The sequence below is a fragment of the Hippoglossus hippoglossus genome, chromosome 8 (assembly GCF_009819705.1).
Source record: "Hippoglossus hippoglossus isolate fHipHip1 chromosome 8, fHipHip1.pri, whole genome shotgun sequence".
Lineage (NCBI taxonomy): Eukaryota > Metazoa > Chordata > Actinopteri > Pleuronectiformes > Pleuronectidae > Hippoglossus > Hippoglossus hippoglossus.
In genome coordinates, this window is record NC_047158.1 from 21,524,514 (window position 1) to 21,538,485 (window position 13,972).

Genomic DNA, 13,972 nt, shown 5'->3' on the forward strand with positions numbered 1-13,972 from the left:
CTCTTTAACCAGTTGATTTATTTTGCAGATAATTTATCCATTTTCAAAGCTTTTAAAAAAAGAAATACAAAGTGTATCTCAGCTCATTTGAAATTACATCCGAATACGTGTTGACCAGGAAATGGATTCACTACATGTCTGTGCTCGCCCCGTTTCCCCCCCCGTCTGAGTGAGAGACGCCACTCGGCTGCAGTGGACGACTCAGAAACAGTTATGTGGAAATTGTTTTTTTTGTATTTTTATGGGTTATAGGGTTTTTGAATCGTTGTCCGTGTTTGTTGAAACTGTTTTTTTCGACTGAGCAGACCGGAACACCAACTGTCGCTGTTTGCACTGAAAATATTTACCGGCCTCGTGGTCAGAGACCTGGATCATAACCCCAAAAAATGAAGCTCAGATTAATGTTCATCACTATAACTGAAAGGAACTTAAATCAGCAGATTGTTGTTGAATCAACGATCTTCCTTTCTGGCATTTTCTGACCGATTGGACTCAGCTCTTCCTCCGTGGGGGTTTGACGTGACAGGCGCGGCGTCAATTCACTTCTCATTCGATCGCCCAAATTGACCAATTGATTGAATCAGTTTCGGTTAAAGTGAAGCCGGGCGGTTGAACCGGAAACTTGTGCCTTAGCTCCGTTCTGAATATGTCGAGAGTGAAACCTGCTGGTGTGAGAAAAAGACTTTCATTCATAATATTTTTTTTGCTCCGATACACAACACATTCTTAAATCCAGCGTTTCACCGTCTGAATTTACGACTGAGTGAAAACCCTCCCACCTGCAGTCGGTCTCCTCGTGCCAGAGCCTTGTGCCTGTGGCTGAACGATGAGCAATACTCACAGATTGGAACAAAACCAAAATTAGAGGGAAAGTGCCAGGAATAAATTAAATAGTGGGGGTTTTTTTCTGCTCCGTTACAAGCTGCAATCATTAGCATTGCTAAGTATCTGTGTGGAGTCACTGAGCATCTCTGTCCTGCTCTGGGTTGGATTAGAGACAAACTCATCATGCTTGAGAACCTGCTTCCTGGTTGGTTCGCATCCTAAATCACTAAAAGTACAAAAAACAATGTGTCTCCTTTCACGAGCTGCATTTGAATGAAGTGGTTTTAAGGCGTGTTGGTGTGGACGGGGATTAAAACTGATACTGAGCCAAAACACTCGTGTGGACGGGGTCGTTTTAGCTTGAAAAGGCCGTTTTCAGACTAAAAGTAGTGGTGTGGACGTGGACCACAGTCAGTCGAGGCTGGTCTGTGCTCTGGTATGTGGGATACGTGGAGAGCCTCTGGTCAGAGTGTATCTGTGATGTAGCGCGGTGCCAGTCACCCACAGCCGGCTGCCGGACCAGATGAGACCCGGCAGCGGAGGCGAGGGGAAAGCAGCAGGGAGCATCACACCTCTCCTCCCGCTCCACGGACTCCCCATGTGTCCTTATATGTACGGCTGCGTATAATGTATGTGCCTCTCGCTTTAATCTCCCCTGTCACTTGGTGCCTGGGGCGGACTTTGAGGAAAGGGGAGATTTCTATTCTCAGTTTGTCTCCTGCACCGCGGCTCCCTCTCTGTGTTCCCGTCCTGTCCCTCCCTTCTGCCATCCCGTATTCTCGTCGTCCAGAGAGGACGGTTGAGGGGCGCGACCCCTTCCCTCGTCTCCGTCTTTTTTTAAAGTCGCTCTCTCAAACATTTGCACATTCAGAGTGTGTGGGGCCATTGAGCTCCTCCCTGCATGGATGTGTGCGTTGGCAGTGAATCGAGCTTGACTTTGAGTCCCCATGACCCACCGCCGCCCCCGCCACCCCCCCCCCCCCCCACCTACCCTACCACCAGCACCACCTCCTCCTCACTCATACCCCCCCCCCCCCTCCCTACCATAGCAGGTGGCGCCACTGGCAGCAGGGCAGAGAGGAGGCTTTGATTCCTAAGCCAGTGGGCTCAGTGCATATTCAAACTAGGGCCTTTTGTTTGTGTTGCTACGAGGCCCGAGTCAGACTTGCATGCAGAGAATACAAATCAGACCTTTGACAGGAGCAGTTAACCTGCCGCTAAATATAGCTGCCCTGGGTCTGAAAGAGATGGAGGGAGCACGGAGAGAGAGAGAGAGAGAGAGAGAGAGAGGGATGGAGGGATGGAGGGAGCACATAGGGCGGGAGCAATGTAGAGAGTGAACAAAGGGAAAGAGGAGGTGAGAAGAAGAACTGAACATATAGAGAAGCCTGTCTCTCTTTCTCTCCGTATCACGAGAATCTAGAATACGGTGGAAAAGTATGTGCGGATTCGGCTGCTGAGCAATGCACTGATGTATGCAAAGCCAGTGTGATGTGTGTGTTGAGGAGGGGGGGAGAGAGAGAGAGAGAGAGAATAAATAAAAACCACTGTCTGAGAGTGGGGAGCACGGTGGGGAGAGTGGCAAATGAAAGATAGGGAGAGTCTGTTTAATAAAGCAGCAATCTTGAGGGAGCGAGGGTGAGGGAGAGAAGGAGAGGGAATGAGAAATGTGCTCGTACCACAGGGATCTGAGCAGACTGCAAAAGAGGGGGAGAGACGGAGGGAAGACGGAGACGAGAAATTAGAGAAGCAAAGAGCCGAAGCAGACGGGAAACAACCGTACAACTCCGGCGTCCGAGCTCTCGGTCCCCGACTGATACCGGAACCACCGGCTCACCACCGGGGGCCATCTTGGCTCAGAAATGACCTCAGCGGTGGGAGGCGTCGTTGGACAATCGGATCCACGTGGGAGACGACTCACAACATGTGTGTTTCATGTGTGTTTCATGTGTGTTTCGCAGCGTGAAGGAGCCACGTGACACGACCGCTTTCCAAAGTTTGGCCTCGTCGTGCAGGAGAAGAACATCGAACCATTGATTGATTGACAGGCAGCATGCAGCAGCATTATGTAATGCTCCAGTACCGACTGCAGTGATAGATGGTCAGATATGGCGTGTGTGTGTCTGTGTGTGTGTGTGTGTGTGTGTGTGTGTGTGTGTGTGTGTGTGTGTGTGTGTGTGTGTGTGTGTGTGTGTGTGTGTGTGCTTTCCGCCTCTTTCTGAGCTAAAAGCAAATCCGCCTTCAGTGTCAGTCCAGTAAAACCCTGCATCCTCAAACTACTTGATAAATAATGAAACCAGGAGGACGGTGGCCCGGTCCCACAATGTGTCCACCTCGTCAGCTTGACTGAGCTATTATGCAATGATGGAGCAACACCTACAGCCGCACCACCACCACCTCTACTCGTGGAGTATCTCCCTCCACACTGCCACTGCTACCCGGGGAGCTGAGCTGTGTAATCCCTGGCGGATAAGGCGAGGTTTGGAGAGATTTGGGAAGCAGAGATCCAGCTGAAGCTGCCAGTCGTCTCTCGCTGAGGAAATTCAACGGCTGGGAAATCCCATGGGATTGGATTAGGGTGGATATAGAGCCAGTCACTGAGAAGTTGCTGTCAGGGAGCTGCAGCGCTCACAGTGGGCCACGGGTACACACACACATGTACAGATTGTGCTCTTGAATAGGCAGGCGCTGAGGCTTCCTTCAGTTGTGCACGAGGCAGTAATGCACTTCCCGGCTGTCCATCAGCTCCCATTATGCACCGCTGATGAAAAAGACCATTTTAAAGGGAGGAGAGGAGAAAAAAAAAAAAAAAGGCTTGATGGGACCAATTTTAACGCACAATGATGATTCCAGAGGCGGGGCCCGGAATTAATAACAGAAAATGTCGATCATTCCGCCCAGAATTTAAATGCAGGACCATCTGTAATTTTGAAAAGTTAATTAGCACAACGTGCAACGCGGCCGTGTTCAGGGCAAACGGCTCCAAAGTAGAGCTCTCCAGGCAGCCTGCCAAGGCCTAATGAGTGTCTCCTGGTGTGCAGGTTTATCATTTGAAGACTTTGGTGAAGGTTACATTTGAATAATTTCCAAGCCTTAGTTAGAGACTATTGTTTAATGTGCTTATTATGGCCTAATGGAATTAAGACACTGAGCCAGAGGAGAAAGCCGAGGCCACACGAAGAGTCCATTCACCCCAAAAATATATTTTTGACGTAGATTCCCTCCCTTATTTATCTTGATTTATTAATTTGACTTGCACCTAATGAGTCCCTCGCAATCGGAAGTGTGAGGAGAAGAGCTGAAGCTGGAGCGCATGCAGGAGAATCTGTCCAGTGCACAGTTTGAGCCCAAGCAGGGTGTATTTGAGTGCAAGCGCAGGGTTGTGTGTACGTGAGTGTGTGAGAGAGAGAGAGAGAGAGAGAGAGAGAGAGAGAGAGAGAGAGAGAAAAGCTAGAGCTGCTTCTTTTCTCGCTTGAATCCTGAATCATTGAGTCGCCTCCGCCGCGCCCCTTTGACCACGCTTGATTCGCAACAATGGGAGGACAGCAGAGAGAGAGAGAGAGAGAGAGAGAGTGTGTGGGAGAGAGAGAGAGAGAGAGAGAGAGAGTGAGTGTGTGAGAGAGAGAGAGAGAGAGAGAGAGAGAGAGAGAGAGAGAGAGAGAGAGAGAGAGAGAGAGACAGAGAGAGAGAGAGAGAGAGAGAGAGAGAGAGAGAGAGAGAGAGAGAGAGAGAGAGAGTGCAGGGCAGAAGCAGAGCCACAGATTCCAGGATCTGAGGGGAGGATAAAGGCTGCAGAGTGTCTGCCTCTCGGATCTTTTTTCCCCTCCTCTTTTTTCTCTACCTTCATTTTTCCCTCTACATGGGAGAGGCTTTCTGCTGGTGGAAGGAGAAAGAGGAAAAAGAGAGAGAGAATGAGAGAGAGAGAGAGAGGGGAGTTAGAGAGGGGGCGTTTCCCCCCCCCCCACCACCACCACCTCAGTGTGATTTCCAGATATTGCCAAATACACTGTCGTCGACTTGAGGAGGAATTGACAGACTTCCAACAATGGGGTGAGTATTGGAATAAATCCTCCAGTGATGCTGCTGCTGCCGCTGCCGCTGCCGCTGCCGCTCCATTCTCCTCCTAATCCGTCTGACTTAAATGCTGTGTAATAGAATTAATGCAGCAGCGTTAAGTCGCGCAGAAATCTGAGCTCAATATGGCTTCAGAGCTGTGTGGAGAGAAAAGGAGAAGATGTCAGTTCTGTCATTCAGATGTTTTGTGTCAAAGAAAAAACCAAGCGAGAAAAGAAAGAGAAAGAGGAAGAGGAGCGATGACGGGGCGGAGGAGAGGAGCGCATCACAAAGCCAACAGTGGCACAACCTCATCACACCTTTATTCCTCTTTCTCTTCTTTATTCTCTCTCCTGTCTCCATCGTTTCGTCCTCCTCTCCTGTCCTCGCCGTCTTATTTCCCACTTTGCTCTGCAGCTTTGTCTCTTTCTTTCTGTCTTTCCCTCTTTGTTCCTTCATTTCTCACCGCAGCACTTATGAGATGAGAGAGTTGGACGTGACTTCGCTTGTTGCTTTACATTTCACAGAGACTTTGTTCAAAGTGAAACTGTGCTCTGCTGCAGAATGTGGCTTTTTCGATGAAGATGAGAAACACTTCAGAAGTAGAGGAGGCGGATGTGTCTGCTGCTGGTATTTGTGTTTTTGGAGTATTTGCACCTTTGTGGCATCTCAGCACAGTTGTGTGTCGGTGGAGCCCGGGCTCCTGCTGGATGTTGCCACACTTACGTGAGATGTATTCGTGGATGAACATGTTCTCCAGGCTCTCAGGCCTTCGTTTGACATTCTCTTTCATGTTCCTCGGCAGTCTGCTGTGTGTCAGTATCTCTGTGCGGCTCAAACACTGCACTTTCAAACTCCACATATGCAGGAGCCGCTCTCACACAAGGTGCAGCCATAATGTGATGTCCTCTCCAATTGATTGGTTTCAGCTCACTTCAATGAAATATTCAAGCTTTCTCCTATAGATCCGCCGGCAGCCCTCCTGTGAGTTGTGTAATTCAATAATCTGTGAATATTTCAATCTGTATCAAAGCAAATATTGCCCATAGCCTATAATCAATTGGATTTATAGCATTTGCAATTCAATTGGCTGCTTGCGTGTGAGAGAGAGTGCATGTGTGTGTGTGTGTGTCACAGAGAAAAAACATCAATTTGAGTGTGTGTGTGTGTGTGTGTGTGTGTGTGTGTGTGTGTGTGTGTGTGTGTGTGTGTGTGTGTGTATACGTGAGCCCCCCCCCGCCTGCCTCTCAGTGTGCATGTGCTCAGCCCCTCAGGCACGTTGGCAAGCATGAACTCCCTGAACTCAATCCTTGTCCATTAAATTCCTATTGATCAAGCAGCAGAGAGAGACATAAAGTTCCATCTCCTCGGTTTCATGTGGGCTCAGCCCTGAGCGAGCTCTCTGTCTTTTAGGCTCTCTTCTACCCCCCCCCCCCCGTAAGGGAGGAGAGGGGAGGAAAAAGAGAGGCAAAGAAGGGAGGAGGAGGAGGAGGAGGAGGAGGAGGAGGAGGAAGAAAAAGACTGGTTGAAGCCTTGGGAATCCATTAGAGGAGATGGATGAAGAGGGGAAATGAACAGTTGATTACTAAATTGTACTTAGTGATATGTACAATGAACCTTTGTGTGTGTGTGTGTGTGTGTGTGTGTGTGTGTGTGTGTGTGTGTGTGTGTGTGTACTGGGGGGGGGGGGGGGGCTCCATTTAGTAACGAAGCAAAGCAACACATATCTCTCCACTGGGAACTGTCCTTGGTTCTGATCCGTGGCCCTATACTCCTCCTGCTATACACTACCCACCCCCAACACACACACACACACTCACACACACACACACACACACACACACACACACACACACACACACACACACACCACCCCACTCCCTTCCCAATCACTCCCTTCCTGCCCCCCTCCCCCCCTGCCCTCCTCTCCACCCTGTTGATTGACATCCACATGCTCTCTCCGTTTGGCTCGCTAAAGGCTGTGTGTGTGTCCGTGTGTGCGTTTGCGTGCACGTGTGTGCACCTCAGTTAGTGTGACTGGCAGAGGGTGTTGTTTCGGGTGGAGCGGGGGAGGGACTGGACCGTCCTCAGAGGGTCTTGAGCAGAGAGGATGCTGGGTAAAAAAAAGGAGTGAGAGGAGGAAAACAAAACATCTGTGTGGTAATTGGGCTCCCCTTAGTATTGTAACGCATACATTGACATCTGTTTGATAATTGGCTACCCCTGCTCCTCGGCGTGTGTCATGCTAAATGCCGGTTTGGTGGAAAGGAAGAGAAAGAAAGAAATGAGGAGGGGAGGGAGCTGTGGTGCATGTGAGCGTGCACATGTATTTGTGCATTTGTGTACTTCAGTACCAGCGGGGGGAAGGGATGCTGAGATTTGTTGGTATTGTAAAAGCTCCACAGGTCTCACATGCACATTTACCACCATTGTCTCTCTCATAAAAGAAAGTCCCACCTTCAGAATGCAAGACTCCGAGCGGAGGTGCGTCCACAGGCTGCGTTCAGCCCGACAGATTAAGAAAATATAGATATAAGAGCAAAGTGTCAGGTGATTGTTTACAGCCTCTTGTGCTCGGGGGTTTGCCAGTGTGCTGATTTGAGCCCCGGACCCAGAAGCAATATTAGCTGCTTCTGCAATTTGTTCAGAGCTTTAGAGGGGAGAGGCCGTCAAATTGCATAGATAAATATGTTGAATAATTAATGCGGCGCATAGTGGGGAGCTGTTTGGGAGCACACCAGAGATTGGCGGTGATGCCTGTGCAGCCTCGCAGACAGTCTGTCTGTTTTAGACGAGCTGCTGGGTGTGTGTGTGTGTGAGTGTGTGTGTGTGTGTGTGTGTTCTATCCTCACCGGGTCTAAACATTACAACACTTACTCTCATCCCGACGTGCGCTCAGATCTGCACGATCAATCCTCAGTGTGTGCGTCCAAGCTGTGGGTTTAGAGAGCGTTTGTGATCTGAATTTTTACACCGTCCTCCCAAGTCTCTTCCCTGCACTTGTGTCAATAGAATAAATGTTTCAAACTCCTTCCACTGAACCTTTCCATCGTCAGACATGGTTTAAGCTGCTACTTAGGAAAAAAAACAACATAATTCCTCGTAATACTTTATAATACGCACCTATTCTATAATCCTGCAGATCTATACAAGAGTGTCAGAGCTTATAGTAATGGTTGAAGGATTAATTTGGCGATTTCTGCCGGATGGCACACGGGAAGTGACTGAGTCAGAGGAGAGCGGCCGGCCGGACCTCCAGGACAGTTAAGAGCTAAGATGTTAAGTCCCTCAGGAGCCGAGGCGTTGGGGGAATTGCTCTTCCTCGCTCCATCTCCCGGCCTAATGCTGTCTAATGTGAGGGCTTATGCTGAGCAGAGGAGGAAGAAAGAGTTGTAAAGACGCAGGGATTTGAGATCTCGGGGGTCTGGCGAGGACCACGAGGGTCCTATCAGCCTCCAGCCTCCTGTGAGGAAGCCGAGCGTTTTTCAAACCGAGGCCTTTTTCTGTCTTTCCGCCTTTTGCTTCATCCTCCTCTCCGCCCCTCCTCCCCACGCGTTGAAAGGAGTGTGGTATTTCACATGCAGAGGTGTTTAGAATAATAGCAGGAATCACTGCTTTCATGTAGTCTCTTTTCAGTGCAGAGGAGCGCGCGGCGGTGTTCTCCGCCGTTTGATTCCGGGGCCTTGAAGATGCGAGGGCATGAGGGATGTGAAGACTGCTTATCTCTTCCTGACACAGCCAATCACGTCGTGGAATGACAGTCCGAACCCAGCTGATACCCCCCCCCCTCCTCCTCCCTTCCTCCTCTCCTCTCCTCTCTCTCTCTCACACACAAACAATCCATCCATTTCTCCTCTCTCATCTCCTGAAATTACACTACATCCTCCCTCACTCGTCGTTTCTCCTTCCCCCGTCCTTCTCCATCTCCCTCAGACCCATAAAAAAACACAGTTGCCTGCGCCACCTTCTCCTCCCTGCTCCCTCTCTCCTTCAAGCCTCCACCTCTGTGTCTTTTTGCCTCCTTCCCTTCCTCCTGATTCCTCTCATGTGTTGCAGCATGGGGGCTGGAGCTCGCAGCTCTGCGGGGGCAGCCCTCACCCCCTCAGATGTATGCGTGCGACTGTGGCACTCGCTGATAAACACAGGGACAGGGATGGCAAAGCTCACATCTCCCACTTCCTTACTCACACTCAGTCAGGGGTTCCAAGCATTAAGGGGGGAAAAAAGAGAAGCCAAAACTTTATTGCACCCCAGCGCGCAGTGACAAAATGACTATTCATGTAAGCGCGGCAGTCCATCACATTCCCTCCCTCCCTCTCTCCCTCTCTCTCCTCGCTCTCCTCGCTCGCCTGCTGCTGCTGACTGCGGATACAGTCGGTGTGGCAGAGGAAATAGTGAGTGGAGAATATTTACGACACTGGAAACAACAGCAGCCTCCTTGTCGCATTGTGTTTGATGCCATTAAAAGAGATATTTACACCAATTAGTGAGGATTTCCAGACAATGGAGGACGAGCATCTTGAACAAAGCACTCGGCCTCGGTTCGGACGCATGAAGCCAACTCGCAAATGATTTACGGTGTTTTAACGATTGCAAATACGACTTCAGTTTATTTGTGGAGGTGTGGGTTGGTCAAATAATCGATTGACAGACTTTTGGTAATCGATTTGTCGTTTTCCAAACAAAGAAACATTCCCTGGTTCCAGTTTTCTTTGTCATGTGTCTCTGGAAACAGATTCTCTTTGGGTGAACTGGGCTCAAACAAAACAAGAAATTAAAAGACATCAGACTTCAGGAAATCTCTGTAATTGTTTCATATTTTTAGACGATTCATCGATTAATGGAAAAAACAATTAGCAGATGAATCAATAGTGAAATAAATGATCAGCTGCAGCCCTGATTATTGATCCACCTTCTCCTTTTCCCTCTTTCCTCTTTTCTTGCAGGAACCAGACAGTTTCCGCTGCTCGTGAAATCGCCACCCTTCCCTCCAGCTCTCTCCTGCCGTACGCCGTCGAGCACAGAAACAAGGGAGGGGGTGGAGGGACGAAAAACGAGAAAGACAGGAGAGAGAGAGAGAGACGGTGGAGGGGGGTGAGGTGGCGTGACTGTTTGCTCCCGTCTCGACCACGGGTATTCTTGGGTTGATAATACAGATGTCGATGTTATTGCTTGAGAATACGCGTAGCTGAGCGGAAGCCATCATCATCGACAGCAACAAGCGTTTCCCCTCCTGATGTGCAGAGCGGCCGCGGCGATGCTAATCCGCCGCTAAAGTCCTGTGGTCGTCAGACTCGCCCCCGTTCCTCCACCCAGCGTCCGCTCGGCCTCTGCAGGAAGTAAGATCCTTCCAAGCGTGCATCACACACCTTTTTAACTCTGATTGTTCATCCGCTTGACAGATGCCCTTATCAGAGTGCATGGTGAAGAGGGGAATCCAATAAGTGCACATGGTGGAGGGGTGCGGGAGGTGGGGGGTGTTTGGTGGGGGGGGCCAGGCCGGGCCCGGGCCCCCGACGGCAGGAAGACACGACTCTGCACGACAGGACAGAGGGTCCAGCAGTCACACTCGCTCCTGTGGCTCGCCGTGTATAAGGTCACAGTCAAAGAGCAAATCCAATATCCAGACAGGCCGGCGGGCAGACAGGCGGGCGAACAGGCCGGCGGGCAGGTAGGGGCACGGGCGGGAACACATTTAGAAAGTAAGAGATAAATCTACGTCTCCTCTCAGCTGCTCTGCCGGCTGCCTGGAGGAGGGGCGGCAGGAGACACTGAGACAGGGGACAATAAACGAGACAAACAGGTAGCAGCACATTCAGATTCAATATGCATGAGGAGCAGCCTCTGGGAGAGTAACTGAGTACATTTACTCGAGTACTGCGATGCCTAGTGCTGCATGATCTCATCAGTGAATGCATGTTTTTACTGTTTGGTCTTTTATTTTGTTAGAACAAATCCCAGCACATGTAAAACTCCTGTTTGCTTCTTCAGTGTGAAACGGAGACGTCTCAGTCCGACGGCTCCAAATCTACTAAGTGTTCAATAATCAGGCAAAATTCTTTCAAGGGAAAAATGGAAAATAAATATATTTACAACTTATAATCACATTTATAAAGAAAAATAAGCAATTTATTTTAATTAAAGACATTTTTTGATTATCTGAATTGTAAATAACTGCCATAGAAATCATTGCTGTCGGAGAGAAGATTAGATTTGATGGTGTTTTCTACAATTGTGTGTTGTTGCCAAATGGTTTCTGAGGTAGTGTATCTGAGTCATTTCATTTTCTGCTATTTGTAAAGTTTCTTTCCAGATTCATATTTTACATAGAAACATATAAAAAGCTTCTAAAACCTGATGTAAGTCTTTTCAGTCTGTGATTGAGTCATTGAAGTTTTATTTTCTGTAAGAAACCAGAACCGCGACTTTTAAATCTGGTTTCATTTCAATATCTTTATTACAAACGCAAATCAGAGGATATTTGAATATTCAGAAACATTTTTAACCATCACATCATATCAACAACCCAATTAATCAACCTTATAATATAATAACCTTTCTAAACAGTATATAACTGTGATAAAAGCACAAACACGTATAGACAAACCATATAGAGAAAAGATTATGAGTCATAAACACTTGTTTGCATGAAATCCCTATTTATATATGAAGATATAAACGCTAAATAGATAAAGCAGCTCCTGCTCATAATGCACGGAGAGGAACTCACCAGGAGCCGGCAGATGGCCTGAAGCAGGAGATATCAAGTGGTTTTAAAGGCATAAGCAGCATATTTGCCATATTTGCACGTTTAAAAGTGAACATAATGCACATTCACTGCAGTTTGTGAGACTGTAGCTGGATAAATACATCAAATACCAACGAGCTCTGTGTCATAGAGCAAACACAGGATTTCAATGAGCACGTTCCATAAATGTGTTGCAGCCGATTTAAAGTTTTATGCAGATTATAGACGGAAAAGTCGTAAACATGAGAGCGACAGGTTTGATGCTGAAACTCAACCGACTAAACAGTAAAAGAGCAATAAATCCAAATTATAGTATAATTAACAATACAGGGATTAATTTACTGCACAAATATATTTAGGTGATACTTGTGCTGATTGTGTTGATGAACAAATCTAAATTAGGGACTTTTATTTGTATTTTTACAAAGTTTCTGTTACTTTTCAATCGATCCTATGTTTCAAAGCTGGAATACTACTTTACTATAATTACACTCTTTGTATTAATTGTTATTTCTGTGATTTTATTCACCTCATGAGTCAGACCCTGGTCAAAATGGTCCATTTCCTCACTGCCTCCACTGTTCTCCGGTTTCCAGGCAATGGGATCATATTAGTGCTTTTGTAATGGGCTGTAATAAGATTATTCAAATCCCTCGTTTCACAGTGCGATGCCGAGTCTCGTCCGTGTAAAAGACCCTTTGACAGAAACTGTGTCTCTGTGCTAAACCCTGGAAATTCCCAGCCAAGAGGATTCTCCACGCCGTCCCCTCGAGACTCCGCGCACATCAGCCACTGTCTCTCTATCCCCGTGCGCGTGTGTGTGTGTGAGTGTGTGTGTGTGTCTGTGTGTGTGTGTGTGTGTCTACACAATTTTCCTGTCTCTTCTTCCACACAGCAATTAAAGATCCAATTGATTTCCCTGCCTACACTGATTACCTGCTTCACTAGTTTGGTTTTTCTACGATATCCGATTAATCCTGGAACTATATACAGCAAGGTAACACAATTACATGAACTATAATAATATATAAACTATAATACTCCAAAAAACGACCTTTTTTATAGCTGAAGAAAAAACTACATTTCATCTGTGGCTCAGGGACAATAACAGAATTTCTTTCGCATTTTATAGAAATAAATAATCACCCAATAATATTCAAAAGAGTTACTGACAGAAATATAGTTTTTTGCAGATTAATACATTTATCCTGCAGATATTAAACCTGTGTCTACTCCCTGTACATACACCTTTCTCTACAAACTTGTAATACGACCAAACGCTTTGACACTATACGCGTTTTTGTCTCGTACGATACATTTGCATTCTAAAAACACATTTCAAACCTGTATCCAGTCAATGCAAGTTCTCTCAGCGAAGGAATTTTACTGAGCAATATTGTGGGATTTGCACAGCAGCTGTTAGCAAAGACGACAGGGTCAGTAACACTTGTGGCTGATTCTCCGTGTTGTGTTCTACTCTGGCAGCCGAGGCTTGTTTTGTTTCTGAAGAGGATGATGTGTCCGGAGCCTGATGAATCAGCGCAGGCGACGTCACGACTGAATCGATCAGCAAGTGGTCGTCAGCGTCCGCGTCACCGTTTCCTAACATCTCAGTTTCCACCCGTCACGACCTAAACGCAGCCCCAGAAGTTTCTAACTAAAACAGGAACAGCAGAGTTTCCAAACTCGGGAGTCATGTGGACGTCGGACGTATCTGCAGCAGAGTGGATGAGTTCTCAAACAGAAACGTAGTCGTGTGGATTCAGCAAAAGTCTGAATTATCCAGTGAACATGAGTTACATGAAAAATAATCTGTTCTCTCGTGGTTGAGATATTTCAATCGGCCATTCCTAAAGCTAACACGGCTAAAAACAATACACGTACAGTAACACACACTTAATTCCCTGTATGTCTTCACTCGTCACATCCTGTGATGCTGATGATTAATCTGTTGTTTGCTCTACAATCAGCTGCCAATCAACAGCGTGTCACATCTGAGTGAGTGGTCATCAAACTGTCAGAATCAACCTGGTCAGCTGATGCCTCTCCTCCCTCCTCTTCTTCAGCCCTCCTCCCTCCCCATCTCCCAACCCCCCCCCCCATACACCTCTATCTGTAATAAACACGGCTCTAGAGCAAACACAGACAGGAGACTGTGAATGAATAAGTGCGTCTTGGTTTTGGCCACACGGCGAAAGTGGTAATTTCCCCCTCAATGAGTCACTCCATTACAATTACCCTGTGATATTTATCCAGACAAACAAAAGGCCTGATGCATGGCGGCGTGGCTGCAGGGGATGTGATGGATAAATGGATGGATGGAGAGAGGGGGGCGGCAGCAGGTAT